This window comes from Schistocerca nitens, chromosome 12 (genome assembly GCF_023898315.1).
Source record: "Schistocerca nitens isolate TAMUIC-IGC-003100 chromosome 12, iqSchNite1.1, whole genome shotgun sequence".
Taxonomy (NCBI): Eukaryota; Metazoa; Arthropoda; class Insecta; order Orthoptera; family Acrididae; genus Schistocerca; species Schistocerca nitens.
The window spans coordinates 193,188,923-193,209,822 of NC_064625.1; the positions used below are offsets into that span (position 1 = coordinate 193,188,923).

At 46.8% G+C, this 20,900-nt stretch overlaps 1 protein-coding gene across 2 annotated transcripts in view; it reads left to right on the forward strand.

The window, feature by feature from the left end:
- The window catches only part of LOC126215157 (protein Lilipod), a 413,331-nt gene that overhangs the window by 75,213 nt on the left and 317,218 nt on the right, over positions 1-20,900 (forward strand). The window lies entirely within an intron of this gene.

The window sequence follows — 20,900 nt, forward strand, 5'->3', positions numbered from 1 at the left end:
TGTAGCGCAGCAGTTGGAACGGGAACTTTTACCTAAGTGCTGTGTCAGGCTCAATAGTCATATAAAACAATGTCATAACAATCTAACTACACTTATTTTGTTCATAATTTGTCAGTTAAGTGCAATGCTGACAACACAGATAATTATCTATCGAGATTTTGAATAATGAACTGTCATTCTGTCTTTAAAATTAGGTACTTTGTACAGTTTAATCTACTGACAATGAAATATATTGCCAATAATTAACTATGTTTTGAATGATAATATTTCATTAATTGGGGGATTGTCAGGTGGAATAAGCTTTATAGTTTCATGTAATATCCTTGAATTAACTTCAGCTGAATATGCATTGAAATAAATCTTTGTAATCAAATGTATTACTTGAGTCTATTATTAAGTTACTACGGTTGGCGTAAGCTTATTAAGTGCAACAATTAACTACGATAACCATTCTGAAATTTACCCTCCACCGTGTATGCAAATAATTTGATAATTAACATATTTTCTCTTGATAATGGCGTGACACACTGGGTTCAGTAAGGTAAGGATCGGAAGGAACCTACTTGGTGTTATTGTCGGGTGGAATGTGACTGCAACACTTCGATTATAAAGTGCTTGTTATTAATTGTTCAACTTGAGAGAAAAGCACAGTCACTGGCAAGCCTTCTACAATTTTATCCTACGAAAATCACGTAGATCTTTCTTCCCTCGTTGTCGGTGGATCGACGGAAGTCCACGACAGCGACACAATGTGGCAACGGGCTTTCACTGTTGCGACTTGGGCACACAGTGCGCTTCACATTTAAGTCCTCGTTTCTTCAGCACTGTGCCCATTCATCCATAATAACTTGCCCGGCCGTGCTTCCAGATATGCCGACCGTTACTTTCCCGTCGTACTTCGATCCACTCACTAGCCGTTAGGTGTAACACAGCTAGGACTAGCAGCACTCGACTGTACGTCTTACTCCGAGCACGGCGTCACTGCTACTACTGCCCGCTGGCGCGCTCCCGCGCCCAGCGGCACGACAAAACAATCTCTCTGACTTGAACGTTAACTAAATGTGCCCTGACTTGCCAGTGTTAAATATTACATAATTTAAACATAGTATTTTCACTAGACAATACACCGTATACAAACAGTTTCGTGTGTTAAGTAAGCGAAAAAATTCATAGCAAGGACTGCGTTGTAGCGTCACAACTTGAACAAATGTGTCCGGTAGACCAGGTGATTGAGCTCATTCACGACTCCCTACAGTGGCTCCAACGCCGTGGCAAGGTGGTGGTCTCTCGCAGGCTGCCTGGCCACATCGGGGTGCAGTGGAACGACGCGGCCGACGAAGCGTGCCCGGGTCGTGTCGTCTGTCAGCGTCCCGTCCTCTTCCACTCCACCGGCTCATTTTGTGCGTCAGTGGGAGACGGCACGGTTCGAGGGGACAGCAAACAAACTGTGGCGAGACGGCCTAACCATTTTGTGAACTGTCAGGCCTCATCCCTAAATTGGTGGGCAAGGGAGGCAGACTTTAATGCATTATAAACTGCCCCGCATGTGGGGGACAGCCTTCATCCTTAGCCGTGACATTGGTATGCTGACTTTTCGTCAGGGCGCTGATGACCACGATGTCGAGAGCCGCCGGGTGAAGTGGCCGAGCGGTTCTAGGCGCTACAGTCCGGAACCGCGCGACCGCTACGGTCGCAGGTTCGAATCCTGCCTCGGACACGGATGTGTGTGATGTCCTTAGGTTAGTTAGGTTTAAGTAGTTGTAAGTACTAGGGGACTGATGACCACAGCAGTTAAGTCCTATAGTGCTCACAGCCATTTGTCGAGCGCCCCTCACCTAAAATCATCACCAACACAAAAGATAGCATGCAAGCAACTTAAACATTGTCGTTACACAGTACGCAGTTGTGAAAAACAGTATCTGCAGGAAAATTAACATTGTCTGTTTCTCTTAGATTAGCTGTGGACGATAACAGTATGAAATCCAGTAAACCGACAAATGCAGTAAAGAGGTACGAATTTGATGTGAGTAGTACAGTATGTCACAAGACGTCAAGGGTTCACGTGCTGGAGAGCGGAATTCTGTATAAACGCAGTCGGCTGTGTGCGATGTTAGTGTGCGCGCTTGTAGGAAACGGACACCGTTAGTGAGCGTGCCGTGCGTCTCGAGTACACAGCCACCACTGTGACTACGCTACTCTGAAAACTCTTGTCGTGTGACGAAAAAGCAAAAACTCGTGCGTCACAACGAAATGGGACGCTCTAAGCGTCAAACCGTCAAGAAATAAAATATGGCGTTTCAGTCTTCGATCGCTATTCTTTATTTTCAATTACCGGTTTCGGGCTAGCTGCCCATCTTCAGATCATATATTGTAGTTACAGAGTAACTTGTCCGTATAGAACACTCGGTTCGCTGTCTTTTACTTATGACAGCGAACCGAGTGTTCTGTACGGACAAGTTACTCTGTAACTACAATATATGATCTGAAGATGGGCAGCTAGCCCGAAACCGGTAATTGAAAATAAAGAATAGCGATCGAAGACTGAAACGCCATATTTTATTTAATGAACGATCGCGGAATTCCCGTTGAGACGATTATGTCTAGGTTTGATAAACCGTCAAGAAGCTGAACCGTTCAAGTACAGTGACTGATAATTTCGTTAGATTGCGCACACGATATGGACAGAACGGAAAAATGTAAGAGAAGTAGAAATCATCTGAGGCATAGAAAGACGTACTTGTGCGCAAAGTAAGGGCCACATCCCGTTATTCTTCTCCACTTATTGCTGATTTACACTTGGCATTAAGTGCGTGACGTGTACGACATATTTTGTCACATTAAAAACATCTTGTATTCGAGGATTGACTACACAAACCTACAGCAACACCCAAATATAAACGAGCTAGACAGGTGTTTGCTGCGAAATATATGTCACGGACTTCAGAATGATATAAAGTGATCTTCAGTGATAATTAGAATAATTTAGATAAACGGGATGGATTTCAGTATCACTGACACGGTCCGCGAACAGAGCAGCAGAATGAGCAGAAATTTTGCTTGTGAAAGTGTTATAAATCGGGCAGATTTCTGCACCAAAGGTAAATCACACATTGCTTGACTGAATACTCTCTTAACATGTACTAATACATGCTAGAGACAGAATTGATTACAATCTATGAGGATCTAGCGGACAAGAGTATAATGTGGCCTCCGTGCACGTTTCTGCTACAGCCAAAAGTTGTTTGGAGCTAAAGATACACTGCTGGCCACCGTAAATGCAACACCCTGAAGGAAGCATCCGAATCAAGTGAAATTTACACCATGAGTTTGCAGCGATGAGATATGCAACTGATTAGAATTTCAGCGCAGACGCACATCACGCGCGCCTGTGGCGCCACCTCATAGCGCCATTTAAGGCTTGGCGATTTCGACGAGTGTGCGTTCGGCACGTGTGTTTACCTTGTGGTTGTTTCACAAGACGATCAGTTATGCCTCGTAGACAACAGCGAACATCTTTTGATCAAGTATCCGAGTTCGACAGAGGAAGGATAGTGGCTTACCGAGATTGTGGATTATCGTACAGAGAAATCGCTAGTCGTGTTGGACAAAACCAAACAACTGTAACGCGGATATGTGACCGTTGGATGCAGGAGGGTACGACGGACCGACGTGGTCGATCGCATTCACCTCGGTGCACCACTGCACGTGCTGATAGGCAAATTGTGCGCATGGCAGTGACGGATCGCTCAGTGACATCCCGAACCGTAGCACAGCACATTGCGTCTGTAACGCATCATCCAGTGTCTGCGCGTACCATTCGACGCCATTTACAGCAGAGTGGTCTGTCCGCAAGACGTCCATTGCTTCGTCTACCATTGACGCAGAACCACAGACGTCTCCGTCGCCAATGGTGTGATGACAGACGGATGTGGACGGCAGAATGGAATGACGTTGTCTTTACTGACGAGGCACGCTTCTGTCTGCAGCACCACGATGGTCGGATTCGAGTGTGGAGACACCGTGGAGAGAGGATGCTGGACAGCTGCATTATGCACCGCCACACTGGTCTTGCACCGGTTATTATGGTATGGGGCGGTATCGGATATTACTCTCGCACGCCTCTAGTACGCATTGCCGGTACTTTAAATAGCCGGCGCTACATATCCGAGGTGCTGGAGCCAGTTGTCCTTCCTTACCTTCAGGGCTCGGCCACAGCCATATTTCAACAGGATAATGCGCGACCACACGTGGCACGCATTGTCCAAAGGTTCTTCGTCAATAACCAGATTGAATTGCTTCCCTGGCCGGCTCACTCTCCGGATCTTTCGCCGATAGAAAACATGTGGTCCATGGTTGCTCAACGAGTGACCCAGATTACATCCCCAGCTGCCACACCAGATGATCTTTGGCAACGTGTGTAAGCTGCTTGGGCTGCTGTACCCCAGGAACACATCCAACTTCTCTTTGACTCAATGCCGAGACGTGTGGCAGCGGTGATCTCCAACAATGGCGGCTACTCTGGCTACTGATTCTGGCAGGAACCACATGTCACAGACGTCTGTAAACGTAATCATTTGATACTTGGTCAACATGTTATCTACAAAATAAATCTTGTGGTGCTACCTCTTGTCTTTCTTGGTGTTGCATTTACGGTGGCCAGCAGTGTATATAGATGTCTTGCATTGGCCCGCATGTAGCCCTGATATCACCCCTGTGGGAAACCATTGGAGAATACTTGCAAGATGTGTCGAGCTGAAAAGTGTAATAACAGAGTGGGGATAATTTCACTGCGAGAACTACAAATCCTAACAAAATCAATGCAGAAGATAATTTTCGGGATAATTAGAAAAAAGATGTGGTTGGACAGAGTACTAACCATGCAATAAATCGACAGGACAGTAAGTTCCGTTCATCCAGAAAGTGCTACCGCCTTATTTTGTTACTCGTATTATGCAACAAACTATGTATTTCCGACATTACTGTTTGTCATATACACTACTGGCCATTAAAATTGCTACACGAATAAGAAATGCAGATGATAAACGGGTATCATTTGACAAGTATATTATACTAGAGCTGACATGTGATTACATTTTCACGCAATTTGGGTGCACAGATCCTGAGAAATCAGTACCCAGAACAACCACCTCTGGCCGTAATAACGGCGTTGATACGACTGGGAATTGGGTAAAACAGACCTAGGATGGCGTGTACCGGTACAGCTGGCCATGCAACTTCAACACGATACCACAGTTCATCAAGAGTAGTGACTGGCGTATTGTGACGAGCCAGTTTCTCGGACACCATTGACCAGACGTTTTCAATTGCTGAGAGATCTGGAGAATGTGGTGTCCAGGGCAGCAGTCGAACATTTGCTCTGTCCAGAAAGGCCCGTACAGGACCTGCAACATGCGGTCGTGCATTATCCTGCTGGAATGTAGGGTTTCGCAGGGATGGAATTAAGGATAGAGCCACGGGTCTTAACACATCTGAAATGATACGCTAGCATGGCGATGAAGAATACACGCTTCCAATATGCGTTCACCGCGATATCGCCAAACACGGATGCGACCATCATGATGCTGTAAACTGAACCTGGATTCATCCGAAAAAATGACGTTTTGCCATTCGTGCACCCAGGTTCGTCGTTGAGTACACCATCGCAGGCGCTCCTGTCTGTGATGCAGCGTCAAGGGTAACCGCAGCCACGGTCTCCGAGCTGATATTCCATGCTGCTGCAAACGTCGTCGAACTGTTCGTGCAGACGATTGTCGTCTTGCAAATGTCCTCATCTGTTGACTCAAGGATCGAGACGTGGCTGCGCGATCCGTTACAGCCGTGCGGATGAGATGCCTGTCGTCTCGACTGCTAGTGATACGAGGCCGTTGGGATCCAGCACGGCGTTCCGTGTTACCCTCCTGAACCCACCGATTCCATATTCTGCAAACAGTCATTGGATCTCGACCGACACGAGCAGCAATGTCGCGATACGATAAACCGCAATCGCGATAGGCTACAATCCGACCTTTATCAAAGTCGGAAACGTGATGGTACGCATCTCTCCTCCTTACACGAGGCACCACAGCAACGTTTCACCAGGCAACGCCGGTCAACTGCTGTTTATGTATGAGAAATCGGTTGGAAACTTTCCTCATGTCAGCACGTTGTAGGTGTCGCCACTGACGCCAACCTTGTGTGAATGCTCTGATAAGCTAATCATTTGCATATCGTAGCATCTTCTTCCTGTCGGTTAAATTTCGCGTCTGTAGCACGTTATTTTCATGTTGTAGCAATTTTAATGGCCAGTAGTGTATGTATCTAGTACTTTCATAGTAAGTTGGATACATGTATACTCCAGAAAAAGTACTATTACTTTTTGGGGGGCGTGCCTGTATACTGATTTCCACTACTGTAGTAAGAAGCAGTACTTTGTTGCTTTTACACGATCGTGGCGAACGGAGAGCGCGCTGCTTTTAGTTTACGTCTCCCCAGTGATTTCTATCAATCGCCGCCATCCGCCGTCCGTGCAAATCTAACGCCGAATGTTGCAGCTGTCTATGGGGACCACCCCTCCACCTCTTCCTGCTTTTCCCTGTGGGGATAAAATGAGATTCCGTGGTCACCTCTCGTCTTCCATCGGAGCCACATTTCCGCCCCACTGCAGTAACTTGATTCCGAACATTAATGCTATATCGGCGTCAGTTCTTTTACATCACGGTTGTGTCTGATCCCCCATTCATCCATGTTTGAGTCCAACGTCGGACTAAAGATTTCGCAGCACTTTCAGATACGAGAGGTTTACAAAAGCCCTGTTTTCGAATGCTACTCGTCTCACAGCCGTATATGAAGAAGAGCTGCACAAACAGGTACACCTGCCTAATACCGTGTAGGGCCCTCGGGAGCACGCAGCAGTGCCGCAAAACGACGTGGCGTGGACTCGACTAATGTCTGAAGTAGTGCTGGAGGGAACTGACACCATGAATCCTGCAGGGCTGTACTAGAGGCTGGAGATCTCTTCTGAATAGCACGTTGCGAGGCATCCGAGATATGCTCAATAATGTTCATGTCTAGGTAGTTTGGTGGCCAGCTGAATTGTTTAAACTCAGAAGAGTGTTCCAGGAGCCACTCTGCAGCAAATCTGGACGTGTGGGGTGTCGCATTATCCTGCTGGAATTCCTCAAGTCCGTTGCAATGCACATAAACGGTTGCAAGTGATCAGACAGGACGCTTACGTATGTGTCACACGTCAGAGTTGTATCTAGATGTATCACAATCCCATGTCACTCAAACTGCACACGCCCCACACCACTACAGACCCGCCACCAGCTTGAAGATTCCCCTGCAGATATGCAAGGTCCACGGATTCATGAAGTTGTCTCCATAGCCGTACACGTCCATCCGCTCGATACAATTTGAAACGAGTCCTCCGACCAGGCAACGTGTTTCCAGTCGTCAACATTCCAATGTCGGTGTTGACGGGCCCAGGCGAGGCGTAAAGCTTTGTGTCGTGCACTCATCGACGATACACAAAACCCATCCAATGATGTTTCGGTTAATAGTTCGGAAGCTGGCACTTGTTGATGACCCAGCATTGAAATCTGCAGCAATTTTGCGTAAGGGGTGCACTTCTGTCAAAAAAATGTTCAGATGTGTGTGAAATTTTATGGGACTTAACTGCTAAGGTCATCAGTACCTAAGCTTACACAGTAAATTATCCTAAGGACAAACACACACCCATGCCCGAGGGAGGACTCGAACCTCCGCCGGGACCAGCCGCACAGTCCATGACTGCAGCGCCTTAGACCGCTGGGCACTTCTGTCACGTTGAACGATTCTCTTCAGTCGTCGTTGGTTGCGTTCTTGCAGGATGTTTTCCCGGCAGCAGCGACGTAGGAGATTTGATTTTTTACCGGATTCCTGATATACGCGGTACACCCGTGAAACGGTTGCACGGGAAAATCCCCACTACATCACTACCTCGGAGATGCTGTGCCCCATCACTCGTGCACCGACTGTAACACCACTTAAATCTTGATAACCTGCCATTGTAGCAGCAGTAACCGATCTAAGAACTCCACCAAACACTTTTCATATATATAGGCGCTGCCTGTCTACACATCTCTGTACTTGAATACGCATGCCTATACCATTTTGTTTGGCGCTTGAATGTAGTAGCACGGGTTGAAACAGGATTTTATACAGCTGAATTTTGAAATGTATCGAGAGGCGCCTAGGCCAAAGCAACTGTGTCAGGATTGATTTCCTGCCCACATTCTGTCGATCTCTATTTCGTGTGACGAATTCTCCGTGAAAAGCGTCCCCAGGTATTTACATTTGCGGACTTTTTTGCAGGACCGATTTCCTTTCCGCAGCGATTGTAGTTGTTCAATATGCTGACCTTATCGACGAGTCATAGCGAGGTAATCCGTCGTGCTTTCGTTTGTGAGTTGCCTAGAATTGCTGGCAGCCATCTCCGACGCCCTGGCCATTTGTTTCAGTTCCTCCTCAGCTACTGATTAAACAAATATCTTCCGCGTGAACTTGACATCCCAGGTACCGTTCGATTTGAATCCCTTCATGTACAGTCTTTCCGAGCACAGAACTGGAGAGGGTTGGAGATAAACCGTCTCCCTGCCTGAGACCCGACATAACTTCAAAGACCCGTTACTCGGGTTTCCATCTACACTTTTGCCGCGTGATTAACTCAGTCAGATCTTTATCAAACAGATAAGCTTCTGTGGCATCCCGAACTCTCTTAAACAACTGACCAGTAGCTTGCAACGTCTGCAGCCATAGGTATTCTTGAAATGGACAAACAAAATGTGCATTTCTACGGCCGGAGGGGCCGTGCGGTTCTAGAATCTACAGTCTGGAGCCGAGCGACCGCTACTGTCGCAGGTTCGAATGCTGCTTCGGGCATGGATGTGTGTGATGTCCTTAGGTTAGTTAGGTTTAATTATTTCTAAGTTCTAGGGGACTGATGACCCAGAAATTAAGTCGCATAGTGCTCAGAGCCATTTGAACCATTTGTGCATTTCTTTACCGTGTTCTGTTTTTCAGTGAGCTTTGGGACAACGACGATGTGATCTACTGTTGACAGCGCTGACTGGAGACCCTGGTTTTCATCAGTTACTGTTTCTGCCAAGAGTTGAGTTTTATGTGTGAGACAACTGGAGAGGATCTTGTAACAATTCCTCGATAGTTGCCACATTTACATTTGTCAGTAGCAGGAAGAATACATGATTAAATTTGTAGCTGATTTGGGTGTATACTGTGTGGAAGTGTTACTACACAGAGCTGTCACCTCTGGCAGCAACGGCGGTTCGAACCCGAATCGAACTGAGGCTGGATGACACGTGCGGGTTCGTGATTGCACGCTGCTTCAGTTCTAAACATAATTGTACAACCTTAGTGCCTGGAGAGTGATCACGTCTCGATGTCTCTGCAACCGATGGGCAGGTGTTTCCACTGGTGAGAGGTGTGGAGAACGTGCTGCCGGGGGCAGCAGCGACAGCGCGGCCAGCGTGCGGTCTTGCGTTATCTTGTTGAAAGATAACGCCACAGGGACCTCTACAATAAGACACAGCCGCGAGCCTCAATCCCCGATGTGCTGTGCGAGTTTCTGGCAATGTGAAATGGAGGCGACACCGTATGCCACCACGCCAAGTGGTGGACGCTTATGTCGGTCGTGAATGAAATGTGGGAAAAGTTCGTTCTGCTCCGAACTTTGACGCACGGATACCTCCAACGTGATGCTCTACAAATAGAGCCGGAACTCGTTCGAGAAGACGATTTGGTGCCAATGCTGTGTCCATTGTTAGGCGGATCACAGTTGGCGCCAGTCTCTCTCCGATCCTGCATCAGAGGAAGCCACGGCGATTGCTGGCGGTCCGGGCTGCACCGTGCGTCGCGGCGCCGTCTCCTGACTGAAAGTACGATGCTGCACGGCCGGAATCGCGCGTGTCGCAAACTGTAGAACTCGTGAAGCCATCGATTCCATAGTTGCCTGACAGAGGTGGTATCCCTACCGACGCAATGTCGTGGAACGCTAAATCTCACAAAGATACGTTCCTAGCGGTGTGTTCGACATTTTGAAGCCAAACCTACAGTGATGTAGGTGAAGATCCCAGGTGTCGCATCCTGAAGCCATTCATCCCCGTGGGCCCGAGTATGCGAGTAATCGACGAAAAAATTTTCGGATTTTTATGACGTCAAAAAGTCGTATTACACGGACTGGTTCCGTGGTGTAGTGCGTAGAATAACTGCATTCACATACAGGAGGTTGCGGGTTCGAATCTCATCGAGGGCAATTTTTTTTTAATTTTTAAACCTTTATCGGAATGGTGTTCACCGTTACTTTTTAAATGTATTTTTTATTTCTATTCCTTTGTGACATTTTATTCACCGTGTGAACTTTTTATGTGTAACATTTTTTTCTTTATATTATTCTTTTTCCAATCGGAAGTTTTGTGAATATGAATTTCATATTTATCTGCTATGATATTCAATTATTAGAAAATCCCCATCTGATAGTTAAAAAACAAAAGACGAAATAATCTCCTTATATTACTGCGCAATGGTATGAAAAATATATTTTTCGTTACCAGATATGCAATTTTTTTGCAAGGCAGTCGTTATATAAACTTTTAAAACATAACCTGAAAACCTGTTGCACTATGGACAAAATAACGCAGTTCAAGATTTCAATGAAAGTAGGGTTTATAAGTAAACCGAAATTGAAGCAACATCAAAAGTACACACAATGAACGCAATAATGTGTACGGAAAAACAAGGTGATGAAACAAAAGAAATTAAATCGAAATTAATACATAAAATTAATTAAAAACATATAAACAAAAATTTCAAGTTGGAAAAGAATGATAGGAAGTAAAATGGCAGCAAATGAAGTTGATAGTATGATGAAAATGATGTGTCGAAGGAATGGAAATTAAAAAAAAAATACATTTAAACCGAGTAACTGAACAAAAATGATGATCAAAGCCGTTTCGATACAGATTTAAAAATAAAAAAAATCTCTGTACGTGAGTATGTTCGAACCAACAACCTTGTACACGTGAAGCTATTATCCTAACCAATATCCCTCGCTATCGGACTGTTTAATGTAACTTTTTCTACGCCGTTGAATGCCACAATTACTCTTAAACGAGGACCTATCAGGATGAATGTCTGCCGTGCGAGATACCTGGGCTGTTGCTCTCTGTAACAGTGTACACGGTTTCAGAATGCCGACCCCGCCGCTGGGGGCGTCTCCTTGTCAGTATGGAAAGGCCGCCTTCCTGCCGCTCTCTTATTTCCGGCGCGACTCGATACCAGACTTAGCAGATTTTCTGTGAAGCAACCGACGTTCAGATGCTACGACAGCGCTGTGGAAAGTCCTTGGAATGGAATAGAAAGAAGCGACTTACCTCAGTGAAACATTTTTATTTTTCAATGCAGTATCCTCCTACTCTCTTTCAAGTTCTCAAGGTGGCAGGGAGCGAAAGGCTTTTTACAATTTGTACAGAAACCAGGTGGCAGTTATAAGAGTCGAGGGGCACGAAAGGGAAGCAGTGGTTGGGAAGGGAGTGAGACAGGGTTGTAGCCTCTCCCCGATGTTATTCAATCTGTATATTGAGCAAGCAGTAAAGGAAACAAAAGAAAAATTTGGAGTAGGTATTAAAATTCATGGAGAAGAAGTAAAAACTTTGAGGTTCGCCGATGACATTGTAATTCTGTCAGACAGCAAAGGACTTGGAAGAGCAGTTGAACGGAATGGACAGTGTCTTGAAAGGAGGGTATAAGATGAACATCAACAAAAGCAAAACGAGGATAATGGAATGTAGTCAAATTAAATCGGGTGATGCTGAGGGGATTAGATTAGGAAATGAGACACTTAAAGTAATAAAGGAGTTTTGCTATTTAGGGAGCAAAATAACTGATGATGGTCGAAGTAGAGAGGACATAAAATGTAGACTGGCAATGGCAAGGAAAGCGTTTCTGAAGAAGAGAAATTTGTTAACATCGAGTATAGATTTAGGTGTCAGGAAGTCGTTTCTGAAAGTATTTGTATGGAGTGTAGCCATGTATGGAAGTGAGACATGGACGATAACTAGTTTGGACAAGAAGAGAATAGAAGCTTTCGAAATGTGGTGCTACAGAATAATGCTGAAGATAAGGTGGGTAGATCACATAACTAATGAGGTATTGAATAGAATTGGGGAGGAGTTTGTGGCACAACTTGACAAGAAGAAGAGATCGGTTGGTAGGACATGTTCTGAGGCATCAAGGGATCACCAATTTAGTACTGGAGGGCAGCGTGGAGGGTAAAAATCGTAGAGGGAGACCAAGAGATGAATACACTAAGCAGATTCAGAAGGATGTAGGTTGCAGTAGGTACTGGGAGATGAAGAAGCTTGCACAGGATAGAGTAGCATAGAGGGCTGCATCAAACTAGTCTCAGTACTGAAGACCACAACAACAACATCCTCCTACACTATTTCACTTGGTCCACCGATGTTCCAGCGCCTTGATCCCATCTCGAACATTACATTCTTCCCGTCTGCAACTTCGAGTGAGAGTTCTTCATCTGAAGATAGTCTCCGTCCACAGAAAAATTTTGAACGTGGGGAAGAGATGAAAGTTCGACGGGGCTACATCTAGCGAATAAATCTTAGTTCACGTATTTTTGTAATGGGAATGATGCCGGTGTGTGGACGTGCATTGTCTTGATAAAAATAACTTTCTTTCTTGCCAAACTGGCCTTTTTCCGCGTGTGTTTTGCTGTAGTTAATCCAGGAGGTTAGCGTGGTATTTTACCATAATTGTTTGACAAGTGGGGAGCATCCCAGAAAACTGGCGCCACGCTCATGGCGGGCGACGGGCTTGCCTTTGCTTTCCTTGCTGGTGATGAATCGGCATGTTTCCACTGCTTTCACTGTTATTTTCTTCCTGTGGGCTACAGTAGTGACACAAGTATCATCTGTGGCCACAAACCGGCGCAAATAAATCTTGTTAGTTGCTGTGAAAACGACTCATTTTCGGACAATTCCACTGTGATGCGTTTCTGATCCATCGTTAAGAGTTGCGGCACCCATCAAGCGGATAATTTTCTTGTGTAAAGTGCGTGGGCATCCCAGGGAATGAACTGGCTGACAGTTTGACTAAAGAAGCAAATACTTAACCCCCCACCCACCCACCCAAATTCCTTTCATGATTCCAGCTGTGGATATGCGGATTTACGTCAAATCTCTTTGCCCAAAAATGGAGTGACATCTGGAGCGCTGCTGCTCATAGTAATAAAGTCCGCACAATCAAACAGTCTACTGCGGTTTGGCGCTCTTCCTTCACCTCCTCTCTGAAGGAGTGCGCTATTTTATGCGGTTAACGCATTGGTCGTACCAGGCTCACCCACTGCTTTGTCCTGCGTAACATGCCACCCCCACAACGTGGTTGTGGAGTCAGACTGACGATATCACACGTATTGGCGGAATGTCCCCTTCTTTCGGCCCTTCGTGCTAAGTACAGCCTTCCCGATTCCTGGAATTTAATATCAGCAGACGATCCACGGATGACAGATCTGGTCGTAAGTTTCCTCCGTGAAAGTCTTGGAGCAGTGGCAGGTTTTTTTTTTTTTTTTGTGGTTGGGAACCCTTTCTCCAGGCTTCTCGGTCTGTGACCCCGTGACCGGCCCCCCTTTTTTTTCAGTTTTAGATTTGGTCTCATCTTTTATGCCTTTCACTGTGTGTCTTTAATGTTTATTATTTTATAATTTTACTCCCCTGACTGGATCCGTCCACCTTTGGCGGACCCTCTTTCTTCTGTGACTCACTTCGGAATCGCTGGACTGATTACCTCGCCGTTTGGTCCCATAACCCTTGTCAATCAATCACTCAGTCGTGTCGAGTGCCACTGTTAAAATGTGGTACGCTGGGTCAGATGACATTTCTTGTGGAAGATCTTCGATGACCATTTTATGCACTTTCGCAGTAATTTGTGGAGCAGTGGCCCATCTCTATTGACCATCATGAAAGCTCTCTCTGTCAAATTTAAACTCGTTTGTACGTTTGGTAACAGTTGAATATGAAGGAGCAGAATCCCGCTGTCTGTTCGAAAATCGGCACGACTTACCTTTGCTTTCATAGATTTCTTTAGGAAGTGCCTAATTACTGCTCGAATCTCATGGTTTTTTTTTTTCATGAGACTGCTACACGTAGCACTGACGCGACACGTATACACTCAGTCGCAAAAGTATTCGGACAGTGGGAAGTTTCGCAATGAGTACTCGAGAAACACTATGAAACCCAAACATATTTATTAGAAATATATATGGGTAACAACATTAATTACAAAAGAATTATTGGTTTATTTCGTTTCCAAAACATAAATAACAGAAAATTAACAACAAAAATGAAATATCCTGCACACCCTGCTGCTACAAAAGTATTCAGACACTGTCCAATAAATGGTCATAAGTTGTACGACGAAAATGTGAATACCTTGTGGGTCCACCTTTCATTTTCAATACCTCCTCCAATCTACTAGGCATACTTTCCACGATTGTTTTTGTGAAGTCTGGCGCTATATTTGCCCATTCTTGGCGCAGTTTCTCTTTCGAGGTCTCCTTCGTATAGATGTTGTCCGCGTGGAGGGTCCGTTTCAATTTATCCCACAAATGTTCGACTGGGTTAAGGTCAAATACGCTTCCTCGTTCGTCGTATCGTGAATGAACACTAAATCACCCACACCATTGCCGGACATGCATCCCCACACCGTGATGCTTCCACCTCCAAACTTTACTGTCGGTTTGAGGTTCCTGGGATTCAGCTCTTCATCGGTCTTTCGCCACACGTTCGCCTTTCCGTCGCTTTGCCATAATGTAAATTTACATTCGTCGCAAAATATCACCCGATTCCACCGAGCCTCATCGTATTCGGCGTATTCCCCCGCAAAGTGCATACGTCTCTCCTGGCTCACTGCATTTACGAATGGCTTTCGCCGTGCCACTCGACCCGACCACGGTACTGCGATCGTCGTAGTACTCTCCGCACGGTTTCGGGATGAACTTTTATACCGAGGTCTCCCTCCACCTCACTTGCAATTCGTGTGGCAGATATTTTCGGATTCTGTTGTACCTTTCGCACAATCACACGTTCATCTCTCTGTGAAAAAATGTCCGTGGCCGTCCTGTACTGCAACGGAATTCCAATCGGTCTTCTTTCTCCAACCGTTTAATAATGTCGTGAACTGTACTTTTCTTCATGTTCACTATTGCGGCAATTTCCCTGCAGGTTTTCCCCTTCGCGTGACGATAAACGACAGGTTGCCTTTGCTCTAACGTAAGACACTTCCCTCTGCGTCCCATCGTCGACCTGCACAGGCTCGCGATACGTGTTTACTGATCATCGCTATCGTCTCGCGGAAATGTCGGACACACTGCAGTCGCTTCACCCTCTGTGCGTCTCGGAATGAACTATTCTCTCACGTTGTCCGCCTTTGTCCGCATACTTTTGTTGAACCTTCCCACGGCGTTTTCAGGAAATATTACGTAACAGACACATTTCCGACAACAATTCTTCGTATTTGACGCGTGTTTCACGTTGCGTCATCGTACCCAGAGTCCCAAATACATTACAAAGTGCAATTTCTGTATTTGTTCGTGTGGCAAACTGCAAAATTATGCGCCGTTACGCGCTGTCCGAATACTTTTGCGACTGAGTGTATATTCAGAGAGGATGACCTGTTATTACGCGGGAACGTCGTTGCGCTGGTGCTGACATCTGGTGGTGATTCGGCGAACTTTTCAAACTATCCTCGTATTTATGAATAAGAAGCCCGCTGCATAATCTTTGCTTACGTGCAGGATATAGATGGTGTCGATCCGACGATGTGCTTTGTGTGGTGCCGGTGAAGTTGTAATCACGCGGAGATGGTGCAGTTTTTGTAGCCGGCGGTGCATGTGTGTGTGACAGCTGCGTTCAGCCTCCTGTGCGAAGCCCCCGCGGTTCGACCCCGGACAGGACGCAGAGGTGTGACTCAGCGGCTGAGGAGAAAGCGAAGCACCTGCGAAAATTCCTGGCCCCGTTTCGCCCGCTGGAGTGGCAAGTGTCGGCGGCGACCGCAGAGGTGGGGGGAGGGGGGTAAGGCTGGTGGGTTAGCGGCAGTTGCCTCACGAGAGGGTGAAGCCTCGAGAGTAGCCGGTCGCGTCGCAACAACAAGCACCTAGGTCTTGCCGTGCGAGCGCTGGTTTCTTCTACTTAATTACGATGCTTATTTCTCCCTACGTAGACGGGAGTCAGCAGGAGAAATGTGTACGAGGGGCGGTCCAAAGGTTTCTGGCCCGAGGTAGTTACCGTGATGTCTTCTTTTGTGGTGAACCTTTGTGGGCATGCAAGTTAGATTTCGCGACTCCAGCTTCGTTAGTTCTGCCGTTAGGACACGTCGTACACCGTAGTGTAAGCAAAATAGCGAATATCGAGTGAGTCGAGAACCGTGCTGTGATGGACTGTCTTCATTGAATGGAATGACGCACAAGGAAGTTGCGGAGGACGTGCTCCGTCTTATGCAACAGTGAACAACTGTGCGTGTCCGACTTCAGACGCGGAAGAACGAGTGTGGGAGGTGCGCCGAGGAGCGGAAGGCCTGTCACCGTTCTACATCTACATCTACATCTACACTCCGCAAGCCACCTGACGGTGTGTGGCGGAGGGTACCTTGAGTACCTCTATCGGTTCTCCCTTTTATTCCAGTCTCGTATTGTTCGTGGAAAGGAGGATTGTCGGTATGCTTCTGTGTGGGCTCTAATCTCTCTCATTTTATGCTCACGGTCTCTTCGCGAGATATACGTAGGAGGGAGCAAAATACTGCTTGACTCCTCGGTGAAGGTATGTTCTCGAAACTTCAACAAAAGCCCGTACCGAGCTACTGGAGTTTATCATCTCCGTAACGCTTTCGCGATTACTAAATGATCCTGTAACGAAGCGCGCTGCTCTCCGTTGGATCTTCTCTATCTCTTCTATCAATCCTATCTGGTACGGATCCCACACTGCTGAGCAGTATTCAAGTAGTGGGCGAACAAGGGTACCGTACCCTACTTCCGTTGTTTTAGGATTCCATTTCCTTAGGATTCTTCCTCTCGATCTGTCTGGCATCTGCTTTACCGACGATCAACTTTATATGATCATTCCATTTTAAATCACTCCTAATGCGTATTCCCAGATAATTTATGGAATTAACTGCTTCCAGTTGCCGACCTGCTATTTTGTATCTAAATGATAAGGGACCTATCTTTCTATGTATTCGCAGCACATTACACTTGTCTACATTGAGATTCAATTTCCATTCCCTGCACCATGCGTCAATTCGTTGCAGATCCTCCTGCATTTCAGTACAATTTTCCATTGTTACAACCTCTCGATGTAGCACAGCATCATCCGCAAATAGCCTCAGTTAACTTCCGATGTCATCCACGAGGTCATTTATGTATATTGTCAGTAGCAACGGTCCTACGACACTCCCCTGCGGCACACCTGAAATCACTCTTACTTCGGAAGACTTCTCTCCATTGAGAACGACATGCTGCGTCCTGTTATCTAGGAACTCTTCAATCCAATCACACAGTTGGTGTGATAGTCCATATGCTCTTACTTTGTTCATTAAACGACTGTGGGGAACCGTATGGAACGCCTTGCGGAAGTCAAGAAACACGGCATCTACCTGTGAACCCGTGTCTATGGCCCCCCTGAGTCTCGTGGACGAATAGCGCGAGCTGGGTTTCACACGACCGTCTTTTCTCGAAACACATGCTGACTCCTACAGAGTAGATTTCTAGTCTCCAGAAAAGTCATTATGCCACTGATGAAACGATTTTGGTGGATCGTCGAACAACGTGGCAGCGCATTGAAGCCACATTTGGAATCTCCCACGGGCGCGCTCGAATCGCTGTTCTGGATATTTTGGGAATGCGCAGTTTCATCTCGGTGGGTCCCGAAAGACTCGAATGCAGATCAGAGACGGGAGCGTGTGCAGTGCTGTGAAGAAATCGTCCGCCAATTTGAAATGGATGAAGACGGCTTTCGTGCAAGATATGTGAGAATGGACGAAATTGGGTTCGCCACTGTGATCCTGAGACAAAACGAGTCAAAGCAATGGAAACATCCTTCATCTCTTACCCAAAAAAATTCAGGGTGCAAAAGTCGGCCGGTAATGTGATGGCATCGGTCTCTTCCGTGATGCAGAAGCGATTACATGCAACAGGGTGTAACTATCAATGCATCATTCTGTTGCAGTCGAGTGGCGGCCAAGTGGCATCGTTATGTGGCATCGTTATGTGGCATCGTTATGTGGCATCGTTATGTGGCATCGTTATGTGGCATCGTTATGTGGCATCGTTATGTGGCATCGTTATGTGGCATCGTTATGTGGCATCGTTATGTGGCATCGTTATGTGGCATCGTTATGTGGCATCAGTTATGTGGCATCTACATATGTGTGATTACTCTGCTATTCACAGTAAAGTGCCTGGCAGGGGGTTCAATGAACCCCCTTCAATCTGTCTCTCTACCGTTCTACTTTCGAACGACGCGCGGGAAAAACGAGCACTTGAATTTTTCTGTGCGAGCCCTCATTTCTGTTATTTTTTCGTGATGATCATTTCTCCCTATGTAGGTGGGTTCCAACAGAATGTTTTCGCAATCGGAGGAGAGAACTGGTGATTGAAATTTCATGAGAAGATCCCGTCGCAATGAAAAACGCCTTTGTTTTAATCATTGCCACTCCAATTCACGTATCATGTCTGTGACACTATCTCCCCTATTTCGGGATAACACTAAACGATCTGCCTTTCTTTGTACTTTTTCGACGTCATCCGCCAGTCCCACCTGATGCGGATCCCACACCGCACAGCAGTACTCCAGAACAGGGCGGACAAGAGTGGTGTAAGCAGTCTCTTTAGTAGACCTGTAGCAGCTTCCTACTGTTTTGCCAAAGAATCGCAGTCTTTGGTTTGCTATACCCACAACATTATCTATGTGATCGTTCCAATTTAGGTTCTTTGTAATTGCAATCCCTAAGTACACTCCTGGAAATGGAAAAAAGAACACATTGACACCGGTGTGTCAGACCCACCATACTTGCTCCGGACACTGCGAGAGGGCTGTACAAGCAATGATCACACGCACGGCACAGCGGACACACCAGGAACCGCGGTGTTGGCCGTCGAATGGCGCTAGCTGCGCAGCAGTTGTGCACCGCCGCCGTCAGTGTCAGCCAGTTTGCCGTGGCATACGGAGCTCCATCGCAGTCTTTAACACTGGTAGCATGCCGCGACAGCGTGGACGTGAACCGTATGTGCAGTTGACGGACTTTGAGCGAGGGCGTATAGTGGGCATGCGGGAGGCCAGGTGGACGTACCGCCGAATTGCTCAACACGTGGGGCGTGAGGTCTCCACAGTACATCGATGTTGTCGCCAGTGGTCGGCGGAAGGTGCACGTGCCCGTCGACCTGGGACCGGACCGCAGCGACGCACGGATGCATGCCAAGACCGTAGGATCCTACGCAGTGCCGTAGGGGACCGCACCGCCACTTTCCAGCAAATTAGGGACACTGTTGCTCCTGGGGTATCGGCGAGGACCATTCGCAACCGTCTCCATGAAGCTGGGCTACGGTCCCGCACACCGTTAGGCCGTCTTCCGCTCACGCCCCAACATCGTACAGCCCGCCTCCAGTGGTGTCGCGACAGGCGTGAATGGAGGGACGAATGGAGACGGGTCGTCTTCAGCGATGAGAGTCGCTTCTGCCTTGGTGCCAATGATGGTCGTATGCGTGTTTGGCGCCGTGCAGGTGAGCGCCACAATCAGGACTGCATACGACCGAGGCACACAGGGTCAACACCCGGCATCATAGTGTGGGGAGCGATCTCCTACACTGGCCGTACACCACTGGTGATCGTCGAGGGGACACTGAATAGTGCACGGTACATCCAAACCGTCATCGAACCCATCGTTCTACCATTCCTAGACCGGCAAGGGAACTTGCTGTTCCAACAGGACAATGCACGTCCGCATGTATCCCGTGCCACCCAACGTGCTCTAGAAGGTGTAAGTCAACTACCCTGGCCAGCAAGATCTCCGGATCTGTCCCCCATTGAGCATGTTTGGGACTGGATGAAGCGTCGTCTCACGCGGTCTGCACGTCCAGCACGAACGCTGGTCCAACTGAGGCGCCAGGTGGAAATGGCATGACAAGCCGTTCCACAGGACTACATCCAGCATCTCTACGATGGTCTCCATGGGAGAATAGCAGCCTGCATTGCTGCGAAAGGTGGATATACACTGTACTAGTGCCGACATTGTGCATGCTCTGTTGCCTGTGTCTATGTGCCTGTGGTTCTGTCAGTGTGATCATGTGATGTATCTGACCCCAGGAATGTGTCAATAAAGTTTCCCCTTCCTGGGACAATGAATTCATGGTGTTCTTATTTCAATTTCCAGGAGTGTATTTACTGGAATCTACAGCCTGCAAATTTGTGTGACGTGTCGCGTAATCGAAATTTAGCGGATTTCTTTTAGTACTGATGTGAAAAACTTCACTCTTTTCTTTATTCAGGGTCGACTGCCACTTTTCGCACCATAAAGGTGTCTTCTCTGAATCATTTTGCAATTCGTTTTGGTCATCTGATGACTTTACAAGACGGTAAATGACAACATGATCTGCAGACAATCTGAGATGGCTACTGAGATTGTCTGCTATGTCGTTAATACACATCAGGAACAATACAGGAGCTACAACACTTTTTTGGGGAACTCGGGCTATTACTTATGTTTAACGCGATGACTTCCTATTACTACGAGCTGTGACCTTTCTGACAGGAAATCACGAATCCAGTCGCACAACTGAGGCAATA